Source organism: Diplotaxodon limnothrissa, linkage group LG1, assembly GCF_057381915.1.
Source record: "Diplotaxodon limnothrissa isolate DT_005_m linkage group LG1, D_limnothrissa_male_GT1.1, whole genome shotgun sequence".
NCBI lineage: Eukaryota > Metazoa > Chordata > Actinopteri > Cichliformes > Cichlidae > Diplotaxodon > Diplotaxodon limnothrissa.
Genome location: NC_140596.1, coordinates 20,892,220 through 20,908,909, shown reverse-complemented (window position 1 = coordinate 20,908,909; position 16,690 = coordinate 20,892,220). Strand labels below are relative to the sequence as shown.

General features: G+C 38.2%; 1 protein-coding gene across 3 annotated transcripts in view; it reads right to left on the bottom strand.

Moving 5' to 3' along the window:
* Positions 1-16,690, bottom strand: part of mical2a (microtubule associated monooxygenase, calponin and LIM domain containing 2a) — an 82,898-nt gene that overhangs the window by 17,646 nt on the left and 48,562 nt on the right. The window contains exon 24 of one of the 3 annotated variants that reach the window (XM_085378128.1): positions 1,948-2,005. The exons of the other annotated variants lie outside the window; for them this stretch is intronic. The gene's annotated coding sequence lies outside the window, so the exon portion shown is untranslated. Of the gene's footprint in view, positions 1-1,947; positions 2,006-16,690 lie in introns of those variants that run through there. 3 annotated transcript variants of the gene reach the window in all.

Here is a 16,690-nt window from a genome sequence, read left to right as displayed (position 1 = left end):
AACAAGGACCTCTGGAAATTATGAATCATCAAAAGACAGGCGTGTCTAAGAAGTGGCTAGTCAAATTTAAAAAAAAACAGCAGCACGTAACTTCAGGAGCTCATAAGATACAGCTGGTATTGTTCAGAAGCAGCATTTTAAACATGACCCCAAAGGAATATATGAATTCCTGAGGTTTTCACCTCTGTATTTACAGTACAGTTGTACAATTCTTTCATTGACATGTGATGTGAAGGTGAAAAAAACAAAACAATGTTTGTTTACTCCAAAGCACTAGTTCATTCACAAGTCCCACCAAATTATTTATGCACCACACTGCCAGAGGTTGTGTAACAGGGTGTGGCCTCGTGAGCGTGCCATACAGGTGGCAAATAAGACAAGGCAGATAAACGTGTCAACAGGTGATGAAAGAGTTAAGTAACATGTTCAATTTATGTTTCACTTAGAGATGGCTGTGCAAAGTCCTTGCCAGTGTAAATACACAAAACACATTTGTCAGCTTTAACTCTTTAAGAGCAAAACTGTTGTGTCCCATTTGTTATCTTTTTTATACGCCAAGATCCTTTGTAGAATTCTATAATCTACTGTATTTAGTATGGATTTTTAAATTTTAAAAAGTGTTTTGATAATAAATACATCCAACAAAAGTAAGATTTATTCCCTCTTTCCTTTTTTGTGTCCCAATTCAGAGGTCATATCTGACAGCTGTATGGCTCAAATAACCTTTTACTCTTTGGACTCTGTTGAGCTCCTCACAACAGGACCTATGGATTTATACAGGACCCTCTTTACTTTTGTTTTTGTTATAGCACATATTTTCAAACAGCCAGGTTAACAGGGGGCATTTTTATTCCCAAATAGGAACAGAAATGGGTTAATGGGACTCATGGGTGTCATGAACATGCTTGCATTCAGGACTGCATTAAGACTGTAAAAACAAACACTTTCTGTCTGTACAACATGCCTCTGTTTTCAGGCCTTTCTGTACTGATTTGATTGCCAGTGAAGAGCAGTGTTCCTTACTATAAATAACTAATGAGCATCATGGATCCAACACCAGATCATGAATTAGCCTGGTGCTTTCTTTAGAAGTGATGGCTTGCAGGATGTGTCTCTTCGTGTTTTTCCATTTGTAGTGATTACACTGTTGATCATTTAAATAATTAATTAATCCTCAGTAATGTTAAGATGCTGCTTCCAAATGTGCACAATGTCTGCGTGTAGCATATGTGTCATTGTTAACGTGTAGGCCGCAACAAAGGACAGAGTCACGCCACTAATTGAATAGGGATTACTAAGGGTTTATTATGATGATCATGATGTGTGTAAGTCCGTGTCAGTGGTGTAAAGCGGTGCATGGATGAGTTGGCAAATATGTGGCATATGATAGTTGTGCAAAAACCAAACCAAGATAATAACTAGTGCTGTGTGGTTCTGTAAATGTTGGCACTGATCTTATACCAAGTAAAGACAGGTCCAGTATTACCATACCAATAGTGGAAAAATAAATCTTTAGGCTTTTCATGTATTTTAAACTGGATTTTGTTGTGTTTTTGTAGACTTGGAATCTAAACATGTCTGTCTCTAAAGCACAGTGGGTCACCTTCTGATATTTAAATGTGCTGAAGGCTGTAAATAAAATAGATGTTACAGTCATCACAAAAACATTCACGTTTTTCATAGTGCATATTGGAGGTATATTTTTTTCATTTAACACAGTTTGGTGGGCTGCATCCTCAAGTTCAAGGCTACAAACAAAGTATCCTATTGCGCTAGTATTGATCATGCATTGGTATCGGTACTATACGATATTTTGATCAGTCTGTCTCTAATAATAACCTCAAATGAAACCATGACCATGACCAAATGGGGGTGCTGTGGCATTGAGGTGGTGCAGAAATGGTCACAGGAAAAAGGCCTCAGAAGGTGTGGTTGAAATAGAAATGCAGAACACTTGCCTGGTGTCCTGCATTTCCAAAAGTCTCTTGCATCATACAGGACACTCCTGAAAAACAAAGCACACACACACTAAACCCCACAAAAAGCCTGGGGCGGTAACAGTTATGCATTCCTTCAACTGAACACAAGAATTAGGTTTGTATTATGCTTTTGTATTATGCTTTATTATGAAATTTCAGGTGCATGACGTGGGCTGCAGTGATGTAAAATCTGTAATCTTCGTTTTTAATCTTCTTACATTTTTATCAATGTAAATAAAAGCATAACACAGCCTAAAGTCGTGTTGTGTTTCTGTGCATACAAAAGTCTCTCTCCTATGCCTCTGCTCTCACTCTCAGCATTCACGCCACTTTAAGTTGAAATACTTCGGTCAGAGGACTCTTATTCGTAAGCCAATTTGGGAGCTTGGGGACACCGTAGATAATAACTTCTTAATCATTAAACGCATGCTTCAGAGAACACCAATCAAGTGCTCTGACCCAGTGAAGCTGCAGTTTTCTCTACTGCAGCCTTCATTCTTGTCTCCTGGCTTGATAAGGTTGGTCTGTGCTGTGGCATTGCTTTGATTTGAGCCTGCTCCCTCTAAGGGAGGCCATGGTGCAATAGAATGAGCCTGCTTTAGTTTATTTTATTATTATTATTATTATTAACCTTTATTTAACCAGGAAAAGTCCCATTGAGATTAAAAACCTCTTTTGCAAGGGAGTCCTGGCCAAGAGGCGACAACACGTTGAAATTACAAAGTTACATACATATTATAAATAACAATTACATTTTAAAAACATTTTTCTCTGGCTCTCTCAATCTGGACTTAAAAGCATTTAATGAAATAAGATCTGCTATCTTCCAGTCTTTTTGCATCATGTTCCATGTGAAAGGGGCAGCATAAGTAAAAGCCCTCTTTCCCAGTTCAGTTCTGGCAAATGGAACATTGAGCAATAAAAGATCGCTTGAACGCAGGCTGTAAGAAACAGTACTTCTCCGTGTGAGAAGATACTCCATATCTGTCCTGCTGCTGCCAGTGACTGGCCTGGTCTGGTTCAGCTTGGCCTGCAACCTCTTCTAATCAGATAGCCGAGTAAGGCCAGGTGCTTTCCTGCCTCTCTGCTTTGACTGCTCAGCCAGCCCTACTGATTCACTTTATCCAGAGATAAGAGAAGGACTAGAAAGGGCCACTTACTGGTTAACTGAAAAGTTGCGGGGGAGCTACCATCTCCACCAACAAAGTCTCTGAATATTATGCTGCATTTGTGTTTCACTGCCTGCATTTGCTTTTATACATACTTTATACATCTATGTGAAAGAGTACGCACAACCAGAGGCATCTATGGCAAACATTCAGTCCTCTATTTACTGTATGATGTACCATACTTCATAGCCCTGTTTCAAAGTTCCTCTCTTTAGGTCTATTTGTCACTACTTTTATACAGTTAAAATGTTCTAGTTGTGATTTGTATCGCTTTATAATTTTTTTTCTACTATTTATATTACTTATCAAAAACTGCACCAAATTACATTAAGTGAAATAAAATTGAAGCATTATGTGTAAGACTCGTATCTAAACAGGTTTTGCAGACATTATCTCTGGTTAGAATTTTAAGATGCCAAAAATGGAGACTAAAATAATAATTACATTTTGCAGGTTTGCAATCGCTATTTTTCTTCTTATGGCACCTTATTTGTAAATATGTAAATATGACAACACAAAATTGAGCACAGCGTAAAATACTTCCTCACTGATCTGTATGAATTTATAATAACAGATAAAAGTAAAAGCTGTAGAAAGCAAATATGTAAATATGAGTGACAAACTGAAATGAATGCAGTGATGGAGATAATTACATGACACCCCCTTTGTTCTCGTTTCTTTTTTTATGTTAGGGTCTTTTCTCTTTGCCTGTGCCACTCTTGCAACCCAGATTTTACTTGTAGTACATTGCATGTATAGGGCATCTTCTTTGATGTGGACGTCATCTGCGTGGCTAACGGAATATTTAAAAAGTACTTTGAGGTGTAAAAGTAAGTATAAAAAAATATGTACATGCCAATCTTTGTGTACTTCTCTCGGGACAAAGATGCCATTATATTTCAGATGAAAGCTGCAGATTCTGTACAGAGAATTAATTTGTAAAAATCCAGATTTACACTGTCTGAACTTTACTTAATGGCCTGTACTCCACACAGTATCTCCAGTGAGATTAATTATCTTCCCTTTTGAATGAAAAGACTCAGACTTCAGCTGGTTAATTATTCCCCAGTCTGAAAGCCACAAAGCTTAGGTTACCATGGTGTTCCCCACTAGTCAAAATGAGACATCCTTTCAAACTGAAAGTTTGAATCACATGTTTACTAATCGCTTGTAAGCCAATATGTGAACATTATCTAGATGGGTGTTTTAAAGTTTCCAAGGATGTTATTCAAACTTTTTAAACGATCCATAAATATGGTGTTTTGTGTCAACAAATATTATTGTGGCTGCTATAAAAACTGAAAAATAGACAGGCAGGATGTCAGTGGCATAAATCACAAGACACTGAACTTAGAGGATGTAGTCTATTGTTTGGGTACGTTTAAGCACCACAGATTATGGTTTTTAAAAAAATCATGGTTTAGGTTGAAATATATTGAATACGCAACATCAGTCCTGTATGCTGAAAAATACAGTCAAAGGAATCCAGCAGGGCTGGACTGATAATCTGGACTACCAGGCATTTTCCCGGTTGGCTGACGCACTTCTGGGCCGATGGACCGCCCATAATAGCACTGACAGCAGCCCATTGGCTTATTTTAATTACTGAGATTTGACTGTCCAATCAAGTCTCTTAATGCAACTGGCCCCTACCCTAACTTGTAGATAGGTTTAGTGCGGAGGAAGTTGTGAAAAGGTGGAGATGAAAACCTAAGAAGCTAAAAAGGTGTCAAGTTAACCAACATGTTAGCTGCTGTTAGCCGCTGCACCATGAGCAGTAGTACCAGCAACAACTAGTAAGGCCTCACAGTCGCAGGAGGCTCCTGCTGCTAGCACCAGCTGTAGAGAAGGGAGGAAGATGAAATTAACGTAAGAAAATAGCTGCAGGGCCGTAATTCGGAAGAGAGAATGATTCAAGGACATTCAGGTAAAATGAAAGCCATTGCTAATAGTTAAAGTGTCGCTTTTAATTGTTGTCACATGTTGCATTGCAGCTAAGAATAACCCACAACAACTGTACCAACCTGATTAAAACCTAATTCAATATCTATAATCAAACAAAAATGAAATCTGTACATAATTTCTTTCTTTGTTGTTTTTAATCATGATGGGCCGCCTGGGCAAAAATGCCAGAGCCCTAGTACCTGGTGTGCTAAAATGTATCCATGTGCACTAGTATGAGAGTAAGACTAGTCTCACAATTAAGACAAAAGAAAATACAAAAAATTAATTGCACACTGTGGTATTCCAACTTTGCACCACAAAAAAAGCAAACCCACCATCCCTTTTTAAAGAGCAGGTGTGCAACCTGTTGATTTTTCCTTTCTCTTTTGCTTGTTTTTAGCCCAGCACAGCCCCTCTTGCAGTGTGTATCATAACTAGCAGTCGAGAACTCCTGGTTTACATTTATTTAACCACAATTGTAATAAATAAGGTGTCTACAAAGTTCCTTTGTTGTCTTTTTTCATATTATAGATACTGCTTCACTTTCGTCACCATGGTAAATAATAGTGCATCTCGACCATGTTACAAAGATGGGACTGATACCTAAAAACATGCTATCTCTGTCATACCATCCACTGATAAATTCACAGCTTTCAACTCAAAGGTCGATTAAATACTGTTAAACTGAGCTAAATTGACATAATGGCCATAAAGCATGCTGGCAGGGTGCCATGCTTTCACAGAGTCACTTTTTGCCAATGATAATTTATTTTATTACAGGAAGATAAAATAAATGTCAGTAACAGAACCAGTTGCCCACCACTCTGGCCATTAAACAGGACTCCCTTTAATAGCTGGTAGGTCTGTGGTTGACCATCAGTAGACTTAATAAATGAAAATCACTGCATGGAGTATTATACATTTCTGCCCTGCAGACCAGTAATACAGCAGGAGTACAGGAAGTATTGGCCATTGTAGCCGGTCACATTTAACAAACATATGTCCATACATTTTTGGACAATGAAATTTTTGCCTCTGCACTACCAAAAAGGTTTTTAAATTAAAAAAGATTTAACTGAAGTTCAGACTTTAAGGTTTAATTCAAAGTGTTGCATTAACTATTTAGGAATTAAAACTATTATTAGACATAAAAATGTCTTCAGAGACTCAAAAGGAAATATAATTATTGTTTTTAATACTTGAGACACAAATTGCCTTTGGGGTTGTGTCGGGAATGGCGCCCAGCATAAAAATCTGCCACACCAAACATGCGGAACTGCCCACTGTGGTGATCCCCCAGGACAAGAGAGCAGCACAAAGTAGCTTTTTTCAAAAAACAAAAATATTTGAGTGAAAATCCCTTGCAGTCAATGACTGAACCCATGAGCATCCCCATATGTTGTGCTTCCTCCTTTACAATGCTCTGCCAGACCTTTACTGCAGCCGCCTTCATTTGCTTGCTCGATTGTGGGTTTCTCTGCATTTCGTTTTGTATTTAATAACTGAAAAGTTGCTCTATTGGGTTGAAACTGGGAGGCTAACCGGGCCATTGAAGAATATCCCAGTCAATCAGACAATATTTTTTACAGTCAGAGTAAAAATATTGTAAAGACACATCAGACCACATCAGTGTTTTTAGTTCTCATCGTAAAGTGCACAACAACATCACATGATATCAAACATTTCACCAGACAGTTCCTCCAATTGCTGTAGTCACATATAACATACAGCACGTCTATGCTTTTTTACTTCCTGTTTTGCTCTCTCGAACGCGTCACATCTGCAAATTCTGCTCATACAGTCATCACAAACTGTTTTTGTCCCATCATTCAGTCCCATCAAAGTTTAAAGACCAAAGGCTATTTTCAGCTGTCTGACTTTGATCCACAACTAAGAGAATGAGCCAAATGATTTGGCTTCTTAACACTTCTTTCCAGTATGTATGTCTTACAATAAATTACTTTTTTACTGTTTCTTTTAAAGCCTTATGTAGTCTCCTAGCTACATCTCTGATGTCTTGGTACAGTATGTGCCAGTACATACTGTGAGATCCTCAGGCAGATGTCTTTTGTCTGTTCCAGGGTCGCAGCTGCAAACCCCCCTTGGCTCTGGAACAATCTGCCAGATCGGTGAGTCAGTATCATCTTTTAAGTCTGATTTTAAAACATACTTTTATTTATGAAAGAACCTCCTGCTTTTACTTAAGCTTTCTTTATTTTCTTTAGGAATTTCTGTAACTTTTCTTATCAAATCATTTTTTGTGTACTTATAACGTTTGACATTTTTGAATTTTTTATTATGTTGAAAAACTGTGAGTTTTTTGCCCTTAATAAAGATCATTTACTGATCATACGGTGTAAAAGCAGCAGATTTAACTCGCTTTTACTGCAGCTGCTGCACCTGCTGTGATAGGATTTCATAAACATTCATCAATAACAGAATCAAACATTTAGTTGTTTCTACACAAGCCATGAATCTAAATCATCCTCATATGCAAACATACCATACATACATACAAGTGCATAGTATGCAGAGGCCTAACAGATTGTGAAGGAGAGTGATAGCGAAATGTGTCACTCGTTGGAATTAAGTTGTCACAAAATCCTCACTAATGCAGTTCCAACTCAGATATGCCAGCGCAGCTGTTTGGGTGTTTTTATCACTATTAAACAGTGTGAGTACCTGCTTGTAGCCTACAAAGCTCTTTATCTTTGTGGCAGCTCATTTCAAAGGCCCTGCCAGCAGGACACAGACATTAAAGACAGATTGTTGCATAACCAATGTTTAAAATGTGATTATGACCAGATGTGCACTCAGATTGTATCTGAGGCGGAGGATTTTGTGATATCGCACAGATGCATGTTTTTAGAGCAAAGCTTTATGTCCTGCCTCTCGAAAACAATCAGTTCGTGCATTGTTAAATTTCTGCCATCTGGCAAAAAAAATGAATAAATAAATAAATGTTGGGGTTTGAATGAATTATCCAAATGTATATATATATATACACATATCTGTTGAAATTATGCTTGTTTGTTTGTAATGTAGGAAAATTGTTTTAAAAGGTACAACAACACAAAATCGTAATAGTAATTTGGATGCATTTTCAAAAAATACTAAACACAAATATGCATGTCCAAACACAGAAAGCTGTGCTGTGATTTAAAAGGTCTGATAGTGGCAGAGAACACAGGAGAATAGGATTTTATAAATTCTCTTGTTCTGGAGGCCTAGCATAAATCAATAACAAACGCGTCATACAAGTTCACAAACCTAAAAGACACAAACTACTCATGGTCAGTGTCAGCGTTACCAAACGTGTCTTTTTTAGGGTGTTTTTCTTAACTGCTGCCAGAACTGCTGTTGTAGCGCATAAAGGACAGACAGGACTATGGTCTTAGTATGTGGAGAGAGGCTTATTTGATATGAATACTGTGGTATATAAAGGCAGATACAGGAGTGTAATTACATCTAATGGCTGGAAATGCTCCTGTTCAAGACATCTTGGCGTGTAATGCCTGATTATGGGTGATCATTTTCTGCTTTTTGGAGAAAAAGCACAGCATCTAGGACCTGGGCTTTTTTGATGATAGTGGTTCAGAACAATGGGCTATTGAAATGTATTGTTACTGTCCCAGCTTAAATGTCAGAGGATAAGGTTGGAAAGAAACTCCAAGGCACGATTTATACTAGCGTCTTCAAACAAAAGTAAGAGCAGCTGATATGATGCTGTGACCTGGAACTACCGTTGAGTAGCATTTTATCATGGACTCAACCATATACATACTCTGGCTACAAACTCAGGAGTTTCACCTGCAAAGAAATGATTTATTCTCGTCATCTACTGTCCACATATGACATGAAATGCTAATGATATTTTAAAGGAGAACTGCCACACAAAAAATATCCCTTCAGTGGTTAAAAGTAGGATACACTAAAACAGAAAAAAGCCAGGGTTTATTGAACTCTCCATCCATTTTCATCCGCTTATCCAATTCAGGTGCCCATCCCAGCTATAGGACGAGAGGATAGGACGCAGCAAGGCTAACATAGAGAGAAAGACAACCTTTTATACTCACATTCACACCAATGCCATAACATGTTCTGTCATAAGTGTGACAGAACATGCTGCAAGTAGACAGCATACATAAGTTTATAACATTGTAGCTAGAGATAAACATGGCCCTTTGCAACAGCAAGGATCTTGGACCATATATATATATATGTGTGTGTGTGTGTGTGTGTGTGTGTGTGCGTGCGTGCGTGCGTGCGTGCGTGTGTGTGTGTGTGTGTGTGTATATGTGTATATCTTTAAAGAGGAGTAAAGGTGCCCAGGTTCAGTGACTGCAAAACAAGCCCCCATCATCACCCCTCCACCTCCATACATGACAGCTGCTGTGAGGTGTTTGTGCTCATATGCTGTGTTTGATTTATGGAACTGTATATTATTTTGGTCTCATCTACCTAAGAGACATTATTTAGTCAGATGCAACCCTTGCAAACAATGTTCCTGTAACAGCTGCCATAGGGCGAGGATGATAGTAATAATAATTATAATTATTTAGCTCAAACTAGAAGTGTATAGAGTTGTCAGTAGACCACCCTCACTACAAAGAGGGCATGTGAAGGTACTCTGTGTGATAAATGAATACATTTGTGGCTATGTGGCTAAAAAGATTATTCAATTAAAGTCAAGGAGAAATGTAACTATTTGTACAAGTCTCTCTTTGTAAGACTATGAAGTCATGCAAAACAGAAACCTAATGACAGACAGCTATCACTGAGGACCTGCTGAACCAGCTGCTGAGGTTCATGCTGCTGGTTTACGGTCAGTGTTTTTAGTAATGAAGAGCAATCTCTCCATAAAGCTGTTCAGGACAAAAAAATTGTTTCTGCTTGTGAGTTTATATTGTTGCGTATAGTTCAAAGTTCGACTGAGGACAAACCTGTTCTTCTAACACTGTACACATCAGTAAAGCTAATGGTCTTCTTTTATGTTTTTCATCATAGTCGACTGCATTTGATGAATTGTACATCAACTTATGAGCCATGCAGGAACACAGAAGAGAGAGGAGAGATTAAATAAATAATGGCATTTTGATCAGCCCGCCAGAAAGGCCAGACGTGAACAAAGAGGTTTGGAGAGCTAGATTTAAAAATTTGTGTCAGGGCTGATGGATATGTGGTCATCTTCTGCTTCCACAGTAGAGGAAGAGGCATGCTTATGCAGCCAAAGCCCACATAGTCCAGCACCAAGCCAGCACCTCCTTGCTGTATTGCGCTAATCTGATTTGCTTTTAACACTGAAATTTGCCTTGAATAATTAAGGAAACTAAAATCTCATTCATACAGGAAAAGCTAAGCTTTGTGTGTTCTTTTAATCATTCAAGTGATGGAGAGCAGATGGTATACATCAAGTGTGAGGACTTTCCGTGCAGCACTTTCATTTATCTATTTATCTATCTATCTACCTACCTACCTACCTACCTACCTACCTACCTACCTACCTATCTACCTACCTACCTACAAACTGAAGCAAAAATCACATCCAGCTGCATATTTCGCATTAAAGGACAAGCTGCAGAGGCTCAATTTGAGCAGGTTGATGGATTTTTTTTGGTTCAAATAAAGGCAAAAAATTTTGAAGGATTTTGTTTCGCTGAAGGCTGTTTTAAAAATGCAGTCCCGGATGTTTGTGTTATGCTTCGATCACCAGTTAAATTCAGAAGAGGCACCATACAATTTGTTCAAGGATATGCCTCAACCTTTTGTTTTGTTTTTTGTTAAAACATTCAGTTAATAAAGTGTACACTGCTTATTTTTGAACTGATGCGAAGACATTTTAAAGAAAGAAAGAAAAAAGGAAGTCCAGTTCTTGGCTGCAAAGCAGATTATTGGGTGAATTTAAAAAATGTAAAAAGAGAGAAATTATTAATTATGTGCATCATAGTTTTCTTTTAACTATTTTTTTTACCACCAATTAATTGAATTTTTCCCTTTCATTCCTTAACATTCCTGCTTCTTTGTAGTTCTGTAATTAAATGAATTAATTTCACAATTTGCAGATAAAGTTTTGATGCATTTGGCTCTATATATTCTGAGGCTTGGCAAATGGCAAATACCCTTTCACTACGTTTTCCTCCTTACAGTTTATTGATGAACTGTAAATTATTTTGCATAATTTGATGAAACTGAATTTCAGAATTGCAGACTATGAAGTAGGAAAAATGAAATCCTATATTCCAGGTTTATTAAATAACTGATCCAGAAACAGTCTGAATAATTTTAACATTGAACAGATTGAAGATCACATGTCCCTAAAAAAAGGAAAGAACTATGCAGCATGTAGTTTTTCAAGATACGTGAGTATTAAGTGCAGCGCTCCAACTCCAGTTAGGGAAATGCTTCTTTTTCCAAAATTGATACAAAAGCTGTTCAAGCCTGGTTTCTGGTCTGTGATGACTGGCTCAACACCACCTACAGTATATAAACTCAGCTTTGGCCTGTAGATTATAAATTATAGATGAGATTGAAAACAGAGTTTGGATTTTGAATTTTATTTAAACTCTTCTAGCAATACGAGATAGGACATTGCAAGTTTCCCACTCACTGAGCAGTAATATGTGTATACCATGTGACTTTGTCCTGCCATGTGATTGTGATTTAAGACATTATGTTTTTCTAAAGGGCATTTCCTATTGGCTTTTATGTGTCTCATCAAACAGGCTGAAGCAGAAGCAGGATACAGACACAGAGGAGCCTCTTTGAACGGCAGCATCGCCGCGCTTAAGACAACAAGCACTGCCTTAAATGCATCTCTCAGTGTCCTGTTATTTTCTGTGGGAAAGTCAGACTGGACCCAAGATGCTGCTTATCTGAGGTTTCAAATTTATTGGATTAGTCTGTTTTCTTACATATGACAATATGTAAGCCATAGCTTTTAGTTCTTTTGTTGCGCTGTAGCTGTTTGAATCCTTTTTTTCTGTGATGACAGCAGCTTCTTATCAATTTTCAATTTTTTACTTCGAATTCCTTCTCAATAACTATATTAAAAATGTTGAAAGTATGGGGAAATCTTCTAAAATGACAGCTGTTTGCTCCACTTCGTGTTGTAGAGGTGGATTTTCTTCTCAGAGGAAATGTAAATGTTCAGATAGTTTATTTACTCTGGCAGCCTGGCGTATATCTCCTCCGTCTGGTGAATTGCGTTTGACTGTTTAAAAGGATGATTTGCGTGAAAGGGCTAAAATAATGGCATTATATTTTTAGATTCATCTCGTCCCGGCTTTGCTGTTTTTTTTCATCAACTTTCACAGCTTCTGTAATTTCAGTGCAATTTCAGGCTCTGATTGCTCTGTTGCTTGAATGCTAATCATTGCTAGTGTATAACTTCATTTCTTTTTGGCTCTTTATGCATTTAAGGAAATGTCATTTAATAAAGAAAATGAAAAAGTTCGAAGAGGTTTGTAAACAGATTGCACTCCTCAGAGATGCGCACACAACAACGACGCGGGGACGTCTGCTTCTGCAGGACCGTGCTTTACAAAACAACTCTTCAGAGCGCTGCACCCCAGCTGCCTATTTGATTTGATTTTTTTTTTTTCATGAAAAAAAATGTTCTGTGCCTTTATGAGGACATCTTGGCTGACATTTGTCTGAGCGTAGGCTTTTTTTAAAAACATTTTATCAAAGGTTTCTTTCAAATTTAATTGAAATATTTAGTAAATATGAGTTGTTAATACACCTTGACTCCTCAGAGCTGTTTTTGATGTTATAACAATCACATAAAAATAATTAAATTGAGCTCTCTCAAACAACTCCCTTGGAGCTTCAGCAAGTAATCACATACTGAACATATTTCTGCTAATGACAAAACCCACTGAAGCTTATTATGTGACCTTAGTACCTGCGCTATTGTCCGTGTCCTGTATTCAAGTATTTTGTGTGGCTAAAAGTGTGTGTGTGTGTGTGTGTGTGTGTGTGTGTGTGTGTGTGTGTGTGTGTGTGTGTGTATTCTGTGCTCACAGTACTTATGGCTGCAGTATTTATATTTGTGTCCGCTAGGGGGCAGCAAAAATGACACACACTTATTGAGCAGCACTCAACTCCTTTAAGGTCTTTCACTCTGATCCTTATGAGCAAAATTATAATTTTACTCTTTTACTTTTTAAATGTTTTTGCTTTATTTGAATGTGTTTATTGCCTAATAGACTTCCGAGAGATCTATCTGATTTTTTTATCTCCTACATTTGACATTTGAAATCACTTTTTTTCATAATTAATTTGTTTCATTGTTTAGAATTCGCTTTAGAATTAAAAACTGTTTTTTTGTATCACATTTCCACACAAAAACACAAGATAAACATTTTTCTATGGCCCTCAGATTTTTGTTAAAATGAAATGTGCAAAGAGTTTTAATTTAAACATGAGAAAAGTGTGTCAAACCTAAAATAACCAACAAGTTTCAAGAAGTTTATCTTCTTCCCTTACCTCAAGTCTAAATATGAAAGTTGACCTGACATGCAAACAGAATTTTATGACATTTCAATGATCTTGTTGGCATTTTTTTTAAGTGTAATATGTTTTTATTTTCAACGAGGGAGAAAAACAACATATAACTGTAAGATGTTCCTGCTAGGTAGACCTGGGCAAATCAGAAAGGATCAGAAAGTGACCTAATTTATATGGCAGTAAAACGTCCAAAGAAAAATACAAAAGAGTCAGTGAAATATAAAAATAAAAATAAAATATGTAAGGAACGCATGAAAACCGGAGAGCAAAGCAGGGGAGCAAAATAAATATGAATGAAGGACAAATACTAAATACAAAAACAAGAAAGACATTACATGATCCAGAGGAACTGCGTGGACTGAAGAGGTGGGAATAATAAAGCCAAGATAGAAACCAACAATAACACAAAAAAGAAACGAATCACAGAAATAATAGTCAACAAGAAGTCAAAATGTGCAGAAAAAAATTCAAAGAACTTGAATTTTCACTAATATAAACCAAACCACCAGACTGCAAACCACAAAATCATAGCAAATTCCAGAGATCACGATTCTTCTAATCTGTATAATTGAATGTGTTTGTGTAAAAAAAAAAAAATCACATTGCACACACTTTATTACTCCAGTGGGCCATTCTGACCCATAGCTATGGGGCTGATTACTGATAATAAGACCTATTCAGTGGACCAATAACATTCAGTGCGAGCTCCAATCGAAGTATTTTCACATTCCTTTACAACATTTTCACTCTTTAAAATTCAAGCTCACATAAAGCTCTTATTTTTTGTCTATGCGGAATCGCTCAGCTCTTTTTTTGAAAGCAGGGGTTTAAAGTGCTTACAAAATCTATGAATATTCAAATAGAAGTATGTTAATTCAACATGTTTTATACAAAGAAAAAAATGTCATCTTTAAAATGGGATTAAATACTATTATTATAAAGTTATTCATAAATGATAATGTCACGGTGCCTCTCAAATGTTCAGTATCCATCAAATTAAAGATTCTCTGACTGTCAATGAAGCCTCTACAAAGCAAAAGTTCCCCATTTTTTCCTGTGCAACAACACACTGACCTTCTCTGTCCTAAAATCAATTTACTCTAAATTACTTTTCTGTTCCTGTGTAATGGCTCGTGTCCATCTACTGTTGTGGCTTATACCTAAGTAATTGCTAAGTAGTTGTGAACGTAGTCTTTGCCCTTTATCTTTTAGTGAAGCAACATTTAGAAGAATAAAATTCCACATAGTGATATGTAAAAAGAAAGCTTTCAAGGGATGCAAGTATGACCTTACTATTTCCATAGGAATAAAGAGGCTAAGTGATAACTAAATGCACTTGATTAATTGATCCTCAGTAAGTGTGACCGTCTGTATAAAAGCAGATGTTTTGGCAGTTTGCTGGTCTGGAGAATTCAACATGTCTGTGAAGCACAATGGCACAATGTTCCCAGGAGTGGACGTCTTAGAGAATTCAACGCAAGGTCAACGTTCAATTTCAGAACTGAGAGAAACTGCAAAAAAAAAAACCAAAAAACCCCAAGAGCTACATCTCAGGTCTCAATTAGTCTGAAAAATGTGGGACAAACAAGACAAAAGTGGAAATGTTTGGCCATGATGCACTGCACCAAACACAATGTATCAGCACAACCTCATACCAACTTTCAATGTTCTGGGTTTGGACACCTTGCAGTTGACAATGAACTTCTCTGTATACCAGAGTATTTTAGAGTCAAATGTGAGCTGTCTGTCTGACAGATGCCAAAACTGAGTCAAATGATCCAGAGCAGAGCAGCGTGTTGCAATGACCCAGCCAAAGTCCAGACCTCAATGGGATTGAAATGCTGCAGTGGGAGAGCTGTGTATGAATAAATGTGTTTAAATCTCATAGAACTGAAGCTACGTTATAAAGAAGAGTGAGCCTGAATTCCTCCACTGATAAAATCACACAGAAAAGGATTGCTTCCAGTTTTTGCTGCTAAAGGTGGTTCTACAAGCTACTGAATCGTGCAGAGTACTTAGTTTTTCACAGGGCTTCAAACATATCTATGAAAAGCTGTTTTTAAGATTGCATACATCGCTTGTCCATCGCCCACGTCTTACACACCACTCTCAGCCACGTGGACAAGAAACAGGGTAACTATGTGCGAATGCTGTTTGTTGATTACAGTTCAGCGTTTAACACAATAGTGCCCTGCAGACTGTTCACAAAGCTGAGGGATCTGGGACTTAACAGCCGTCTGTGTGCATGGGTGTTGGACTTCCTCACTGGCAGAACTCAGGTGGTGAGGGTGGGCAGGTGCTTCTCCAACAGCATCACCATCAACACAGGAGCCCCTCAGGGATGTGTCCTCTTGCCACTGCTCTACTCCCTCTACACTTCAGACTGTGTGGCCACCCATGGCTCCAACACCATTGTGAAGTTTGCTGACGACACAGTGGTGTTGGGTGCCATCTCCAACAACAATGAGGCGGCCTACATGGATGAAGTGAAGAATCTGGCATCGTGGTGCCAGGACAACCACCTCCAGCTGAACGTCAGCAAGACCAAGGAGCTGGTGGTGGACTTCAGAAGGGGTCAGCACAGAGACTACAAGCCCATTATCATCAATGGAGCACCAGTGGAGAGGGTGCAGTCCTTCAAGTATCTTGGTGTCCACATCTCCTCAGACCTGACATGGGCTGCCCACATTCAGGTCCAGACCAAAAAGGCTAGGCAGCGCCTGTATCACCTACGACAACTGAGGAAGTTCAGGGTCTCTCCAAAGATCCTCAGGATTTTCTATACAGGTGCTGTGGAGAGCATCCTCACACAGAACATGACATCGTGGTTCGGGAACAGCTGTGTGAAGGACCAAAAAGCTCTCCAGAGAGTGATCCGTACAGCAGAACGCTGCTGCAGGATTGCTCTCCCCCCGCTTCAGGACACCTACACCAGGAGATGCCGGACTAGAGCAGCGCAGATACTGAAGGACCCGTCCCATCCTGGCAACAAACTGTTCCAACTTCTGCAATCTGGTAGAAGGTTCCGCATCTTCCGGGCAAGGACAGAGAGACTCAAGAGGAGCTTCTATCCCCAAGCCATCCGTGCCC